This window comes from Canis lupus, chromosome X (assembly GCF_003254725.2).
Source record: "Canis lupus dingo isolate Sandy chromosome X, ASM325472v2, whole genome shotgun sequence".
Classification (NCBI taxonomy): domain Eukaryota; kingdom Metazoa; phylum Chordata; class Mammalia; order Carnivora; family Canidae; genus Canis; species Canis lupus.
This window is the reverse complement of record NC_064281.1, coordinates 81,319,659-81,336,485: the sequence shown is the minus strand read 5'-3', so window position 1 is coordinate 81,336,485 and position 16,827 is coordinate 81,319,659. Positions and strand designations below refer to the sequence as shown.

Below are 16,827 nucleotides of genomic sequence, written 5' to 3'. Positions count from 1 at the left end.
TTTGACAAGAGCTGAGCTGTGTGCACGCCCCATGCTCAACAGAAATGAGGGGGGAGGGAGAGTGAGGAGGCAGGGTACTGAGATGATCCTTCAATTCCTAACCCTGCACCAGAATGCAGCAAAATAAACACTTGCGGGTCAAACTGGGACCCTCATTCCAGTCACACTGGTATTTGCAACGATTCCCTCTGGGTAAGAATTCAGTCCTTTCAATCTCATGACAATTGGATGAGGAATGAAGATCTTCCAGCCAGAAGTCTATTTCCTATTAAAATCAATATGTTGAGATGACGCTAATAAGTGGCATTATTTTTCTCCCCCATGGACTGAGAGCAAGCAAACAACCAACTCACCGTTAAGTGAGAATCCAGGGATAAATGGATAGAATCTCTCTTGGCCTCCAGTAATGATAGTAATACTGACTACCGTTTATGGACCCATCACTCACTGCACATAGGGTGCTTTGCCACCGCTCCTTGGGAAAGAAGACAGTTCTTCATCCTAGGGGATACAATTAGTTCCACTCCCCTGGTAGGACCTCCAGCCAGCCCTGAAAGCTTTACATACATTAACTCATTTCATGATCTTACTTAGAGAACATCATCATGCTTATTTTACAGAGGAGAAAACCAAGACTCACGTTGCAGTAAATGATGGAACCTGGATTCTAAACAGGTAATGACAATTAATAGTAATACTAAAATTATGCTTGCTAACTTTTATTGGGAGCTTATTATAGGCCAGGCACTGTGCTGGAATTTTGCAGCATTATCACATGTAATCCTCATAGTAAATCCAAGAGGGTAGGTCCTATGGCTATCACTAATTTGAAGGGAAACCGGAGACTCAGAAAGGTCAAGTAATCTCCACAAGATCACACAGCTAGTAGGGCCTAATCCAGGATTTGAACCCATGCCAGTTTGGCTACAATGGGTATAACGTCTCCCAAAAGGCTGTGACTCCCAGCCTTCAATTGAGGTTACACAGAAAAGATAGGCTGCTGGCATTTTTTTGGAGACGTATGAAGCTGTCTGCCTCTGCCGGGTCCACCCAGCCATCTACTAACACTCAGAAAAAGATGAAAAAATGAAAAGGAGGGTACCACTGATGGTGATGGCCAGAGTATGAAGTGCACCTGCCTAAGGCAGCTAGGGAACCCCCTGGATGGCTGGGCAGGCCCTGGGATGGTAGGAGGGATGGCACAATTGGAAAGATCCTTTATAATTTTCACCCCCAGCCTTTTTTGCCCCATCTTGCCTTTCAGCAAGACACCCACCCATACTAAAGCATCTCAGGCCAACCAAGCCCCTGGTGTTTGGGACAGGGTCATGGAGGCAAAGGGAGAGGAAGCTCTCATGTTCCTGAGCTATTGGGGAAACTGGGAGCTAGCAGGCAAGCTGGATGACAAAGAGGCTGCCAGAGAAAAATGGAGAACAAAAGGATCGTTTTCAAGGATTTGTCACTAGGAGGAAGGACAAAAGGTTGGGCAATTATGCTAAGAAGGCTTTTTGGTGGCCCTCTGTGGGCAAGCCCAGCCGGACTGCGGGTGTGGTCTGGGAGACCCTGAAGGAAGCTGCTCACATCAGGCAGGCAGGGCCATGAGCCACAGACTGCAGCCAGCCCTTTCCCAAGCCTGGGCTGGCCGCTGCCTCCTCCCCCTAAACGCAGCTACTCAGCTGGCCCTGCTGCCTGCTAGTTGAATGGGTCCCCCTAGCTCCCTGCTTCCCAGTCTCTTCTTGCCCCTCCCCTACGCAGCCTGCTAGGGAAGTGACCAGTCATGGGAGGGGGAATCCCCAGTCAAAATTGAGGATCATTTCACAGTTGTGCCCTGTGGCCAGAATGTAGTCACTCTGTTCTTGGCTCCTCTCTGGGGTTTGGGGTCAGAGGGACACAAATTTGCATCCATAAAGCCCAGGCAGGTTTCTTGCCTTCCCTGCTCCTGCTTCTCTCACTTACCTAAAGTATAGGCAGAACAAAATTTCCTTCTGGCATCCCACAGGTACCTCCCCCCAGAAAGCCCCCCCCTTTTTTTCCCTAGATCCTCTTTGAGCGCTGTCCCCTGGACAGCTCCTCCACCAAAATGTATCCATCCCTGTCCTAGTCCAAAATAATTCCAAACTAATCTATACTTAGGTAAACACAGAGTTTATTTTTTTTTAATTTTTTTTATTTATTTATGATAGTCACAGAGAGAGAGAGAGAGGCAGAGACATAGGCAGAGGGAGAAGCAGGCTCCATGCACCGGGAGCCCGATGTGGGATTCGATCCTGGGTCTCCAGAATCGCGCCCTGGGCCAAAGGCAGGCGCCAAACCGCTGCGCCACCCAGGGATCCCTAAACACAGAGTTTAATGGGCAGTGCTTCTCAACCTTTATACACACACACACATACACACACACACACACACACACACACACGCGTGCGCATGCATTCCCACAGAATTCCTAACAATAGAATAAAGTGAAGATCTGGAGGCGAAGGCCAAAGTGGCCCAAAGTGTCAAATTTCTTCCAAGTCTCACATGTAATTTCAAAACATGAATGTCCACATTCCACTCCATACTCTGGTGGTTGATTTACAACAGACAGTGGTCAAATCTGTGCATAAGTGGAAGCCCCAGAACACTGAACTCTGTTTATCCCATGGCTCTGTGTCCTCCACAAGGTACATTCGAGAAGCACTGAAAAATGCATCATCCCAGAACCTGCTTTTGATACACGATCTCTACTGAAGAGAGTGGTGAGCAGAAAGAATGACTAGAACAGTTTGCAGTGTTGGGGTGTGGCAGGGTGTGGAGGGGAGGGGTCACCCTGTCTTCTTATTAAGCTCTATTTCCCCCTCAGGACTCCTCTGCACCTCTAGGTCCCAGAGGGCTCAGGCAGCAGTTGGTGTGATTAGAGCCTTCCCCTTATTCAAATTCACCCCCCCTCCCCCACTGGACTGTGTGTGCAGGAAATTCTCATTTGGGTTAAGGCCCAGTCTCCAGAAGGTCCTGGTAAATTGCACATGTTATCTGGAATGGACAGCACATTAAGTCATTAGCGCCCATTAATGCACTCGCCTGAATAAATCTATCAGATTGCCTGTCACCTCTTGGAGGCCAGAGCTGTGAGGGGATGAGACATTGACTGGGGACCTTTCCTTAGGGTGCTATGGGATGGGTTGGAGGAGCTCTAGCACAGTGTTTCCCCAGCTGTGAGTCTTGACCTCTACCCCAGCCCCAGCCCCCTGCTGCATCAGAATCCTGCAGGGAGCTGTGAATAGGCTGATTCCAGGGCCCCATCCTGGGCCCCAGGACTCTATTTAAAGAGCACCCTGGGTCACACTTGTGTCCAAGCACAGCCAAAGCAAGCCTGAGAAGAGGAATGCTGCTCTGGGGGTCTTGGGGGCCAGGGCCAAATGGGCAACCACTGAAGGCCTGGACTCAGACTTCCCCACCAGCTTTGCATCCTCTTAGCTCGACTTGGGAGCTTCCTTTTTTTCATTCCCTTCTCTCTCTCTCTCTCTCTCTCTCTCTCTCTCTCTCCCCCTGCTATTTTTTTTTATCTCTTTCTAGAGAAACAGCTTTTGCATTGCTGCCTCCTCCTCGCCCACCTCCTTCAAGCAGAGGGAGACCTGCAGAGAGGGCCAGTGGCCCAGGAAGGCCTTGGAGTGGGAGCTGAATTGACAGACTCTGGGGAATCACCCAACATTTCCTTGTGTGCTTTCCCTTGCTCCCCCCTGCTGGCATCTTGGGCATGTTTGCCCTCCTGGAGTTCGGAAGCAAAACACCAATTTAAATTGATGCTGACAGAGCCTGTCAGATGCCAAGTGCTTGCCACTGCTGTTGCCACCAGTACAGCTCATCCCTGTGAGGGAGTCTGGGCCTCTGCTTGAGACATTGCTTCCTCAGGGCTGGCCTCCTGGCCTTTGCTCACCTCTGTCTGGGTCTGGAGGTGGAGGTGGAGTGAAAGGAGAATCTGGGTGGATGAGAGCAAGTGCTCCTAGGCTGATGAGCAGAGGGCTGGGTTGGGCCACTGTGTGGTCTTAGATGCTTTACTTAACCTCTCTGGGCCTAAGGTGTCTCTCGGCGGGGAACCTGAAGGAGAATCTCACACCTGCTCAATGCTTTTCACAGGGATGCAGACTTACAGGAGGATGTACGTGAACCTTTTTGGAAGCAAAATACCAAAGGCAGATGAATGTCTCTGGAAAGCCCCTAGGGAAGAAAGGGTGTTTAAGTCTATGTCCCTGCAAATCCCGACCCCCTCCCAGGGAGGGGTTCCTTGATCATCTGATGAGAGCTAATGAGCCAATGAATTTCTCTCCCAACACCCCGTGTTTGTTCAGAGCCAAGCTTTCAATATCTTTGTCCAAAGGTGTGGCTTATAATAGGAGGAATGTTCTACCTGCAGGCAGGTGGCTGAGGAGTTCGAGAGTATGGGGGCATTTCCTGGTTCACCCTCAGAGAACCCCTTATGAGCGCACAGGGCTTTACAGTTGGCTTTTGTTTGATCTTCACAATAATGCTGCGAGCTATTCAAGGCTGCCCTGTTCCCCCATTTTGTGGATGAGGAAGTTGAGGCTCAGGTTGGCCAAAGGACCGCCCAGGGCCCCACAGGTAGGAAGCCAGTGATTATTCCCAGAGTGTTCCTCCCTCTTTTCCTTGCCTACTCCACCTAAGCAGAGCACAGGGCTCAAGAATACCAGGTCTTGAGGGGTCAGCGGCTTCTCCCATTCACTTTTCCTGTTTGTCCCTGATCTGTTTTCTGTGCTCTGTTTCTCTGGCTGCCATTCAACAGACAGGGAAGGAAAAAAATAGCTTTGCAAGGAAAAGCAGGTGTTGGTTTGCATCTTGGTGGGATAAAGCAATAACCCCCAGAATAGGCCTGATGAGAACATGCTCACTGCTGGACTGTCAGTAACTTGCTGTGTTTGACGTGGAGTCAATTGATTAACCTGTCTGCGACTTCTCATCTCTTCAACTTGCATAAGCCTCTCTATGGTCATGGTGGGGTGGGCCTAACAGGAGAGGGAAGGAGAACAGGTGGGAGCTGGGGCCAGCTAATGAAAAACAAGAGCCGAAAAGCACTTTGCAACCATTCCTAAGTGATGCATGGATGTTTAATGGCATTCATTGCCTCCAAAGCCATGGCTCACAAATGGGAGGCATTTGTGAAGGCACTGGCAGGCAGTTCCCCTATAATTCAAGAAGCCTCCTATTTAGGAGAAAGGCCTAATTATAGCTTCTTTTTCTTATCTCCTTCTCTTGTTCATTAAGACCAAAGGACATTTGCTCGGGAAATCAGATCTTGGTTTCAGAAGATTTCATCTGCTTCCACAAATTGAATTTCCCACCTGGAGTCAAATTCTCTATTTATAACAGAGATATCATCTGCTCAGAAATCTGTCCTTGGTATGGGCCTAAGCTTGCTGAGATGTGCTTTGAATAGTGACCAGCCCCATGGGCTTGGCAAGCCTGTGAGAACTAAGGCTGTGGTCTCAGTGGGAGTGAATGGGTGACGGGCACTGGGTGTTATTCTGTATGTTAGTAAATTGAACACCAATAAAATATATATAAAAAAAAAAAAAAAAGGAAATCCCTTTAAAAAAAAAAAAAAAAAAAAAAAAAAAAAAAAAAAAAAGGCTGTGGTCTCAGAGTGTGGAACCAGACTGCGTCTTTTAGAGAGAAGCTTGGGCTTGGGCTGGCTTTGTCCGGAGACCTGGCCCCTGTCAGCGATAGAGCACCTTTTCAGTTGCTGCAGCTGCAGGAGGTTAAAGTCTCAGTCTGAGCTTTGGTCTTCCTATCTTCACCTCCAGTCTACCCGCCTAGACAGGTCCATCTCGCCAAAGCATGGCTGACACCACTCCTATCCTGCCTTCTGTATGTTGATTTTGTAGTTTCCCCAGCCTGTGCTGCTCTCCCTCCTCTCTGCTTAGCCAATCGTGTCCCTCCCCTGAGGCCTCAGCCCCATCACCTGCGAGAGTCCCATCCTCCTAGGAAAGCTGAGCGCTTCTCTCCATGCTAGTCATTTGGCACAGAGCAGAGCAAGTGCCAGTCACAGCACTTATATTCTTGGCTTTGACTGTAATTTGTCCTTTTGTGGGCATAGCCCTGTCTCCTTATCTTTGTGGGCATAGACCAGGCTTTATGCTCCTTCTGATCTGCCAGAGGGCCTGGCCCAATGCTGGGTGATGGCTGGTGGTGGGGGTATGGGGGCAGAGCTGGGTCCAGGCTGCCTTCCAATTCTCATAGTGCCCCAGAGTTCTGCAGTCTCTGATGGCTGCTTTGTTTTCAGGAGGCTTGAGCCTCCCCCCTCTCCATCCTTTTTTCTTGTCCTTCACTAGAAAGTCCTAGCACCATTCAGTAGCTCGCTTTTATTAATCATTCTGATGGTTCTTCCTTGGACCTTCTTCAGTTTCTCTGAAATTAATGAATCCAGAGCAGGAAAAAAAAACAACTGGGAAGTCAGAGAAGTTTGTCTTTCATACGACCCTCCCTCAGATGGGTTTTCAGTGTCTGCCGTGGAGCCAGCCAGCCACTGTATTCCCTAAGGCATACCTGAAAAAAACAAACAAACAAAAAAATTCTTGATTGCCTAGCTAGATCCTCTGAGTTTCCAACCCCTGGGTAGCTGGAAGCTGGGACAGGGTGGTTGTTCTAAACTGCATTTCCTCAGTCTCAAATAGGCATGGTGGGAACTCATCCTTAGGGAAGGAAGTCTCTTTCTTTGCTCTGGAGAGACCACTTGTAGTCACCTATCCACTCATGGGCCATGAATTTACTCAGATACAACTACTCCAGTCTGGCCTGGGAAATCTTCTCTTTAATAAGAAGATGGGGGAGAGGCCCACACCACCCGTTGGCTGTGGAGCAAGAGCCTATATTTACTGAGCCGTTTCCAGGTGCCAGGCATGGTGCCATGCGGGTTAGTTACATCAACCTCTCATTAAATCCTCAAAATGAGGGACACCTGAGTGGCTCAGTGATTGAGCATCTGCCTTCAGCTCAGGGTGTGATCCCAGGGTCGTGGGATGGAATCCCACATTGGGCTCCTCATGGGGAGCCTACTTCTCCCTCTGCCTATGTCTCTGCCTCTATCTTTGTGTCTCTCGTGAATAAATAAACAAAATTTTAAAAATCCTCAAAATCATTCTCCGAGGTAAGTGTTTTGATCCTTGATTGCAGATAGGAAACTGAGGCACAGAGAGGTGAAATAATTTGCCTAAGGTCACTAGGTAGTAAGTGGCAACACTGGGATTCACGCCCAGGTTTTTTAAGCCAAATGTGAACTTCACCACCACTCTATTCCACCCTGACGAGTAAAACTGTCTTTGTGGAGGTGCTAGGGTGGCCCAGTAGGTTGAGCTTTGGACTCTTGGTTTCTGCTTAGGATTGTTATCTCAGGGTTGAAGTTTGAGCACACCCCCCCCCCCGGGCTCTGCATTGAGCACAGAGTCTGCTTGGGGTTCTTTCTCCTTTTCCCTCTGCCCTTCCCCCTTTTTCTCTCTCTAAAAATAAATAAATGAAAAATCTATCTCTGTGGAGCTAGAATATAAAAAAGCACCACCCAAAAAAAAAATAAATAAAATAAAAAGCACCACCCTTGACTACTTTCTCTTTGCTCTTCAAGGCATACTTTTAAGCTATCACCTGTGACTTATTTATTTTCGTCATACTTAAAAAAAGATTTATTTATTTATTTGGGAGGTGCAGAGGGAGAGTGAGAGAGAATCCCAAGAAGACTTTTGGCTGACCAGGGAGCCCAGATGAGGGGCTCGATCTTGGGACCCTGAGATCATGACCTGAGCTGAAACCAAGAGTCAGACACTTAACTGACTGAGCCACCCAGGTGCCCCTTTTTCATCATATTTTTAACAACCAAAATGTCTCTCATGCCCTACCCATATCTCCTTTACTAGTTTAGTGAAGAGAAGGCCAGGGATGAGAACACAGGCTCTGGAACCAGACTGCTTGTGTTCAAATCCCAGCTCTGTCCCTTTCTAGCTGTGTGACTTGGGGCAAATTGCTGAATCTTTCTGCATCTTCTCTTCCTTGAGTATAAATTAGGGCTGATAATAATCCTCACCTCAGAGAACTGCCAGGAGAATTAAATGAGGTTATGGATGTATAGTGATTAGCACAGTGCCCGGTGCATAGTAAGCTCTCAGCAAATGCTATCTATTATTATTCCCTCTTCTTTTGCCCTTAGATACCGAGGGTTTCCAGAGACCTCAGGACATCCTGGGATTGCCAAGGACTCCCTGCCATGATACCCTTTCAGACCTGCTGGTGTAGTGCACTCCTCCGAACATCAGCCTTCTCACCTGTGCCTTTTTCTCATCATATTTTTAAAAAGATTTATATATTATTTATTTGAGGGGAGAGGTGCAGAGGGGAGAGAGAGAGAGAATCCCAAGGAGACTCTTCACTGAGCAGGGAGCCCAGATGCAGGGCCCGATCTTAGGACCCTGAGATCAAACCTCATGCTGAGTCCCAGTCCCTCCTCTAATTGTTAGCTCTGAGAAAACAATCCTGTCTCCCTCAAAATTAAAAAAACAACAACAACTGCTGTGCTTCAAAAGACAAGATTACCAGAGTGAAAAGGCAACCCATGAAATGAGAGAAAAAAATGTGTAAACCGTGCATCTGATAAGGGATGAGTAGCCAGAATATATAAAGAACACTTATAACTCAAAATCTAAAGAGGAAAGAACTGAGTTTTAAAATAGGCAAATGACTTTAATAGCTGTTTCTCCAGAGAAGACATATAAATGGCCAATAAGTACGTGAAAAGTTCCTCACGATAACCAGGCATTAGGGAAATTAAAATCAAAAACCACAATGGGATACCACTTTATCCATTATGATGGCCCACTGTAAATAACAACAATGACAGAGAATGCCAAGCATTGACTAGGGTGTGGAGAACCTGGAACCATTATATACACCACTGTTGAAAAGGCAAAATGATGGGGCAGCCGTGGAAAATGATATGGTGAATCTTCAAAAAATTAAACATAAAATTACCAGGAGGAGGTGCCTGGGTGGCTCAGTAGGTTAGGCAGCAGACTCTTGGTTTTGGCTCGGGTCATGATCTCAGGGTGGTGAGATCAAGCCCCATGTAGGGATTAGGGATTCTGCCTGAAGATTCTCTCTCTCTGCCACCCCCCTCAATTCTTGCACATGTGCACACTCTCTCTCTTCTCTCTACAAATAAATAAATAAATCTAAAAAAATAAAATTACCAGAAGATCCAGCAATTCTATCTTCTGGTTGTATATACCCCCTAAAGAATTGAAAGGAGGGACTTAAACAGGTATTTGCGCACCTGTGTTCATAGCAGCAATAGCCAAAAGGTGGAAACAGTGCAAATGTTTGTTGGTAGATGAACGCGTAAACAAAATATGGTATACATATATGATGGAATATTACTCAGCCTTAATGCTGATACCTGCTACAGCATGGATAAACCCTGCAGACATTATGCTAACTGAAATAAGTCAGACACAAAAGGACAAATATTGTATGATTCCACTTATGTGAGGCACAAAGTCACAGAGGCAGAGACCAGATTGGTGGTTGTCAGGGATTAAGGGAAGAAGAGAATGGGTAGTTGTTTTTTGGGTACAGAGTTTCAGTTTTGGAAGACTGGAAAAGAGTTCTGGAGATGGATGGTGGTAAATGGTTGGGAAACAATGCAAAAGTACTTAATGCCACTGAACTATAAACCTGGAAATACTTAAAATGGTAAGTTTTATGTTATGTATGTCTTACCACCATTTTAACAAAGCAACCCTTTAAAAAATAAATTCCTTGACCTTGTGATGCACTTGGCATATGATGGTGAACAGGACAGACAAAATTTCCGCTCCCCTGAAACTTACATTCTAGAAGGGAGAGAGAGACTAAAGTCAACAAAGGAACAATCGAGATATTTTCAGAGAGCAATCAGTGCTGTGAAGAAAATAAAACAGTGGTGGAGGAAGCTACTTTAGATTTAAGTAGTCCAGAAATGCTTCTCTGTGGAAGTGATGTTGTGATATTTCACCTGGTTTCTGAGTGATAAAAGGAGCCACTCCTCTGGGAATCTGGGGGAAGGACATTCTAGGTATAGAGCATAGCTAGTGCAAATGCCCTGAAGCTTGAACTGGCTTAGGGTGAATTAAGAACCTAAAAAGGCAGGTGGATGTGGAGATGAGTTTGGAGAGCAAGGCAGAGGCCAGATCCCAGAGGGACTTACAGGCCATGAGAGGATTTGGATTCTAGCCTAAATCCAACAGAAAGCTGTTAAACAGTTTTAAACAGGAGAGTGACATGATCTGAATAACCGCCTTAAATAGATCATTGGCATCTGTGTGGAGGATGGATCCACATGAGAGATGATGCTGGTTGGGGCTAAGATGGGAGTGGTAGAAATAGAGAAGTGGATAGGTTCTGGCTATATTTGGAAACTTGACAAACTCTGTTGGAGGGTTGGATGTAAGAGATAAGGTAAAATGATGACAAAAGGATGACACTTAGATTTGTCCTGAGCAACTGGATCATTGGTGGTGCCATTTACTAAAGATGAGTGAAAGTGGGAGAGGAGTGATTTTGGGGATAGAAATCAGGAGTTCCATTTTGGCTGTTATGTCTGAGATGCCTATTGAGATACCCAAGAGGAGCTGCCAGGTAGGCAGTTAGAAATAATAATGATAATAAGAAATAAATAATCTTTAGTGATGCTTACCATGTGCCAAGTACTGTCCCAGGTGCTTTACACATTAATATGATCCAATGATCATTTAATTCTCAAACAACTCTGTGAGGTCATGTAGGATTATTGTTCCACTTTAGAGAAGAGGAAGTGGAGGCGAAAAGGTTCAACAACTCGGTCAAAGTCACATGGTAAGTGGCAGAGCCACAAGTCTGGAGCTCGGGGGGTGGTGGTGAGTGCTAGACACAGAAATAAGGAGGTGCTCATCTTATTAACGCTATTTAGGATCATAGGGCTAGATGAATTGATTTTGCAAGGAGGGGGCCTTGGGGTTGAACCCTCGAGCAGCTCGCACATCTGGAGAATGAGAAGTCAGCAAAGCAGACCAAGGGAGCACAAGGCAGGGTGTCAACTCAGAAGGTATGGCATCACGAGAGCCTAGAAAAGACAGTGTTTCAGGTTGTATCTAGTGCTGCCACGGGGGCTGGTGTACTGGGGACCGAAAAGGAGCCCCATCAATAAGATCAGTGTTGGAGAGAAGGAAGGTTAGTTTCCTACTATTAACATGCCAACACCTGTGTAATATCCTGCCCCTTTCCTCCTCTTTCTATCTCCTCCCCTCTTCCCTCCCTTTATCCATTCAAATACACCGAGATCCACATCAGTACTAGAATTTATGGAAGGTCACTAAAGGTTTCCCACCTAGAATCTCACCATATCCTATTTAGTATTTGCTTTGGAAAGGATTTGACAGTCAGTCCTAAGTCGCAAGGCAACCTTGGGGTGTTGCTCATTTACTGAAGGTGAGGAAATTGCCACCAAACTCAGCAGTTTGGGCCTCCTTCCTGCCTTCTTAGGGGCACAGCCTCAGGGGCATGGCACCCTCTAATCTGCTGGAAACCTCTTCTCAGTGAACCAATACATAACTAAAGATGATATATGCCTTTCTCTACACCAAAAGACCTTCCAAGGGGACAGGTACACTCTCTTTCTCACAGTGAAGACCCACAATACAGTGCTGTCTTGCTTCAAGGATTCCCTGATTTGGGACTGTTAATTTGCTAACTATTCCCAATCTTGTTCCAGCTCTCAGGAAAGCCTGTTCATCTTCTACCCCTGGTCTACACTGAGTCTGCCTTGAGTAACCAGCTGGTTTCCTCTACCTTCCAGGCCTCACCGAGATACACACTGCTTTGTTTTGCTCTTCCTTTAATTATCCTTTACTGAGCTTCCACCAAGATGAGGGGACTGGTTTCTCATCTACTTTTAAGGTGAGGACCTACAGGCAAAGTTCATGGCCAGAGGGACCTGTCTCCAAGACCAATTACACTGTAGCTCCATTTCTGAGTGTATACAAACCTCTTCATTTAGCAGGGGTGTGCCCACTGTACTAGGATAGAAGGATGGTATTTAGGAAGATGAGGAATTCCCATAGTAGATCTTTACCAGGTATTAAGCCTCTTTGTCTTTCTAGCTCTGACTTTAGACATGTGCAAAAAGAATAGAATAAATCAGATGATTTACGAAGGGCCTTTCTGATTCTGATAGGCAATGGTTATCCAGGACTGGGGTCTACAGGAGATGGAAACGATCAAAGGGCAATCTCTTCTTTAAGGAAACATAGCCCCAAAAGGCTCCCAATGTCTGGAGAAGAATAGAGAAATTTGCTAGGGGGAGAAGAGGAGCAGGGGAACATAAGAGGGGGGGAAAAGACTTTCAATTCCAAATAAGAGTGGCTAACATTCGTGAACTTGAATCAGGTGCCAGGCCCGTTACCTATCTCATTCAATCCTTACAACAACTCCATGAGTTAAATACCGCTGTCACCCTCATTTTAGAGAAGAAAAGCTCGCACAAAATAGGTAAGCAAACTGTGCAGAGCTGACAAATGGCAGAATCCGGCCGCAAACTTTGGCGGTCTGACTCCAGAGTGTGTCCTTAACTATTCTACTGCTTCTGGAGACAGGAGAGCGAGGTTGTATCAAATGCAAAGTTCTCTTTGGGTATTTGGTGACCATCTCAGAGAAAAGAAAGCCAAGCCACATGCAGGAGCTGGGAAGAAACCAGTTAGATGTTGGGGAAGGACCGGAGCTTGACTGTGACTCTCCTGCATATACCAAGGCCCTCGGCTCAGGACTCCTCACTGTCTAGGGTGACGTAGCCTCTGCTGCTCCCTGGACCTTTGGGGGCTGAAGAATCCAGGGAAGCTGTGTTCTAAGGACCATGACTACCTGTGTCCCCGAGCCATTGCTAGTGGTAGTGAAGACAGTGTGCGCTGCCAGCCCGGCCCCAAGTTGTGCGCTGCTACTGGCTTTTTCTATCCCCCTAAGAGCAGGAACACCACATCTTGCCTTTGCCCTAGGCCCCCAGAAGTGTGCCCAGAGCAGGAGGGCCATTTTTCACACTTTCCACTCCAAGTCCTTTCTACTGATGAGAAATGGCCTCAATATTCATTTTTCTCCTTGCAACTCCCAATCTTTCCTTCCCCTGAAATAGGGATCCCTGGGTGGCGCAGAGGTTTGGCGCCTGCCTTTGGCCCAGGGCGCGATCCTGGAGACCCGGGATCGAATCCCACGTCGGGCTCCTGGTGCATGGAGCCTGCTTCTCCCTCTGCCTGTGTCTCTGCCTCTCTCTCTCTCTCTCTCTGTGACTATCATAAATAAATAAAAATTTAAAAATAAATAAATAAATCTGCCAAAGACTGAGCGACAGACAGCTATAGTACAGGATGCATCAAATAACCCCTGTCTTGGACCTTCTTCATTCCAGAAGGATTCTGAGTGATGCAGTGCCTCTTGACAACTCACCAAGACCCTGGAATCAGGCCAGAGGGAGGTTCCAAACACCCCGTAGATGAAGCTGAAATCCTGAAACTGTTTCCTCCCTGGAAAGGAGGAGGAACCATTTCAGGTGCCAGGTTTCTAGGCCCGCCAAGCAGGGGCCTCCACCCTATGAACCCTCTGGCCCTCAGCCCACCCCCTCTACAAGCATCACCCATAATTTTTTATTGGCCTCTTCCCACTCTTTTCGCTCCCCTCAGGACAAGAACATTTTCACCAGGAAAGCCCGGCCAGGCCAAGGGAATTCCAGTCTGGTTTGAACCTCAAAATCTCCCTACCTGGGACTTTCCAGTGGGCAGGTATGGTGCCGAGGTCAGGAGACAGACACTTCACAGGTCACCTTTCCTTATCTAATCAGGAGTAAGCAGGTCTGCCCAAGCCATTCCCCCACCCCCCACTCCTGTGGGGTTCTTAGGGAAGTGGCTCTGTAAGATCCTAACAGCCTGCTTCCCCTGCTCCCTGCCCCAGGCTCTCTGTTGTGGCCCCAAGATAGTCTACATACGAGATCAGCCCCCAAGCAGTCTTCAGACTCTTCAGAGCTGTCTGAGGCGGACCACTGAATCAACCGCATCTGAATCAACCAGCCTCCGCTGGCTGGCCCAGGCCAACGGAGAAGAGGCCACCTCCCCAGCTGGCTGGAGGTTCAGATCCCCTCTGCTCTTCTTTTCTCAACTCCTTGCAGGAGGCCTATTTAGAATTTCTTTTCCCCTTCAAGGCAGTCTTTGATGTTCTTTTTAAGAGGATTTCTGTGCTGGAGGAATAAGCACATACCAGATTCCCACCCCCCCTCACATCCCCACTAGGAAAGGTTTAGAGCCCTTTTTGCGGAAGTGGGGGGCACGCTACTATTTGGCTATAGGTCCTTTGTCCTCTGATGCCCCTCCCTCTTCTTATTCCTCGGCCTTATTCCTGCCTTTCTGCAACAGGACATTTTCCATCTCAACTGCCAGCTGGTCCAAGAGAGGAAGCTTGGAGAGTACTTTGAATGTAGAGTTCTCAAGATGATATATGTGTGGCACCACCCTGATCCCTGGGCTGCGTTCTGTGCCAGGAATGATGGATGCACTTGTGGAAAAAGACACACTGTTCTTGTCCTCATGGACCTTACAGTCTCATGGGGAGAAGGACCTTAAGGGAGTCACCACACATGTAATTCAAGTCATTACAAGTTGGGATGAGTACAGGGAAGGATGCAAATGGTGCTCAAGTTAGCGAACAACAGGGATGGGAGAACTTGGATTTGACTTTGATCAACCGGACACACACACCTGGTTAAAACAAAGCAAACACTACGGAAAAACTTGTAGTAAAAAAAGAGCAGAATCCTTTTCTCCACTTTTCCCACCTTCGGTCCCACAAAGCCTCCACTTTTAACATTTCTCTTTTTAATTCTTCTGATGTTTGAGCTCCATTTTTCTAAATGACTTCCCTCTGTCCTCTTTTCTTGATTTATCAAATGAGATATCCATCTACTGGATTTCTACTATGATAGTTGAGAATGCAGTGCTCAATGATGCACATACTTCCATGTTTCCATGCCTCCCAATAGAGGTATATAGTATTGTAGTTAGAGTACTAGTTGCCTCTGGAACATTGAAAAATGTAGACAAACCCTTATATATTATTCTGTCAACCATAGACAGCATCTTTTGACTCCACACTTTCATAAAATGGAACTATCCAAGTCTGTACTGTGCCCTACACCTCTTTCTGCTCTTCTACCTCTGGTTTCTGTGTAACTACTTACACATTGTCAAGGTCTATGGCATTGACATTGTCGTTTATAACTCTGATAACACCTCCTGTGCTTTGTTCATAGGTGGACTCAAAAAGTTGACAACCAGTAAGCAATGTTTATATTATCATGACCTTGTAAATAAAATTCCCTGATGACAGGGATGTGTTATCATTGTCATGGGCCTTAGACACTTTTGTGTTGGTGGTCCCTTCCTTCATAAAAAAAGATCAAAAATCATATTTTATGGCTTATTACTATAAAGTGAAATGTATTAATATTATATATTAAAGTATTTTCTTTGACCTAAATTTCAGTTTTCCTTCTGATTTTTAAATAAATGAGAACATTTTCATGGTATCAAACTTTGTATAATGAAATTATACACATGTTTCCTTTCATGTGTGACTTTTTAAATGACACAGGCAGAGGGAGAAGCAGGCTCCATGCACCGGGAGCCTGATGTGGGATTCGATCCCGGGTCTCCAGGATCATGCCCTGCGCCAAAGACAGGCACCAAACCACTGCGCCACCCAGGGATCCCTGAGCACTGGGTGTTATTCTGTATGTTGGTAAATTGAACACCAATAAAAAATTAATTTATTAAAAAAATAAAAAAATAAATGAAATTAGTGTGATTTTTATAATCTTTTAAAATAGCTATATTGAAGAATAAGTGACCTACAATAAAGTACACATGTTGGAAGTACACAATTTACTAAGTCTTGACATATGTTTATATACATGAAACCATCACAATGAGAATAGAACATATCCAATACTGCCAAAAGTTTCTGAGGCCCCCTCTATAATCCATTTTCCCCATTCCTAGGCAACCACTGACTGGCTTTCTTTCACTATAGATTAGAATTTTGTATAACTGGAATCATGCAGTAAGTTTTCTGCATGACTTCTTTCACACAGCATACACAGCATATTTGTGAGATTCATCCATGTTGTGTGAATCAATAGGTAATTCCTTTTGATTGCTGAGTTGTATTCCATGGTATAGCTATACCATAATTTGTTTATCTATTCACTTTTACTGGGCATTTAAGTTATTTCCAATTTTTGAAAATTGTAAACAAAGCTTATAAGAACATTTGTGTACATGTTTTAATTTTTTGATTTTTAAAAATATTTTATTTATTTGAGAGAGAAAGAGAGTGAGAGTAAGAGAGAATCTGAAGCAGACTGCACTGAGCACAGAGCCTGATGTGGGGCTTGATCCCACAACTGTAAGATCATGATCCAAGCCAAAACCAAGAGTTGGATGTTTAACCGGCTGAGCTACCTAGGCGCCCTTGTATACACATTTTTATGTGGACATGATTTCTTCTCTCTCTAGAAGTGGAATGGCTAGATCACATAGTAGGCTTAGGTTTAACTTTATAAGACACTGCCATAGTGTCTTCCCAAGTGCTTGTCCCATTTTAAAATCCTACCAGCAAGCAATCAGAGTTCTAGTTGCTCCACATCCTTACAAAATTTGGTAATTGATAGTCTATTTTATTTTATTTTTGTATATTTTTATTGGAGTTTGATTTGCCAACATATAGTATAACACCCAGTGC

General features: G+C 45.8%; 2 long non-coding RNA genes across 2 annotated transcripts in view; both read left to right on the top strand.

Moving 5' to 3' along the window:
• The window catches only part of LOC118353707 (uncharacterized), a 43,487-nt gene extending 30,844 nt beyond the window's left edge, over positions 1-12,643 (top strand). Inside the window, exons 2-3 of the long non-coding RNA XR_004813040.2 lie at positions 621-675; positions 8,192-12,643. This is a non-coding gene — a long non-coding RNA (uncharacterized LOC118353707). The remainder of the gene's footprint in view (positions 1-620; positions 676-8,191) is intronic.
• Positions 12,644-13,452: 809 nt separating this feature from the next.
• Positions 13,453-15,564, top strand: LOC118353706 (uncharacterized). The gene is made up of 3 exons (XR_004813039.2): positions 13,453-13,588; positions 13,719-13,817; positions 14,445-15,564. It is a non-coding gene; the product is annotated as an uncharacterized LOC118353706 (long non-coding RNA).
• The last annotated feature ends 1,263 nt before the right edge of the window (positions 15,565-16,827 follow it).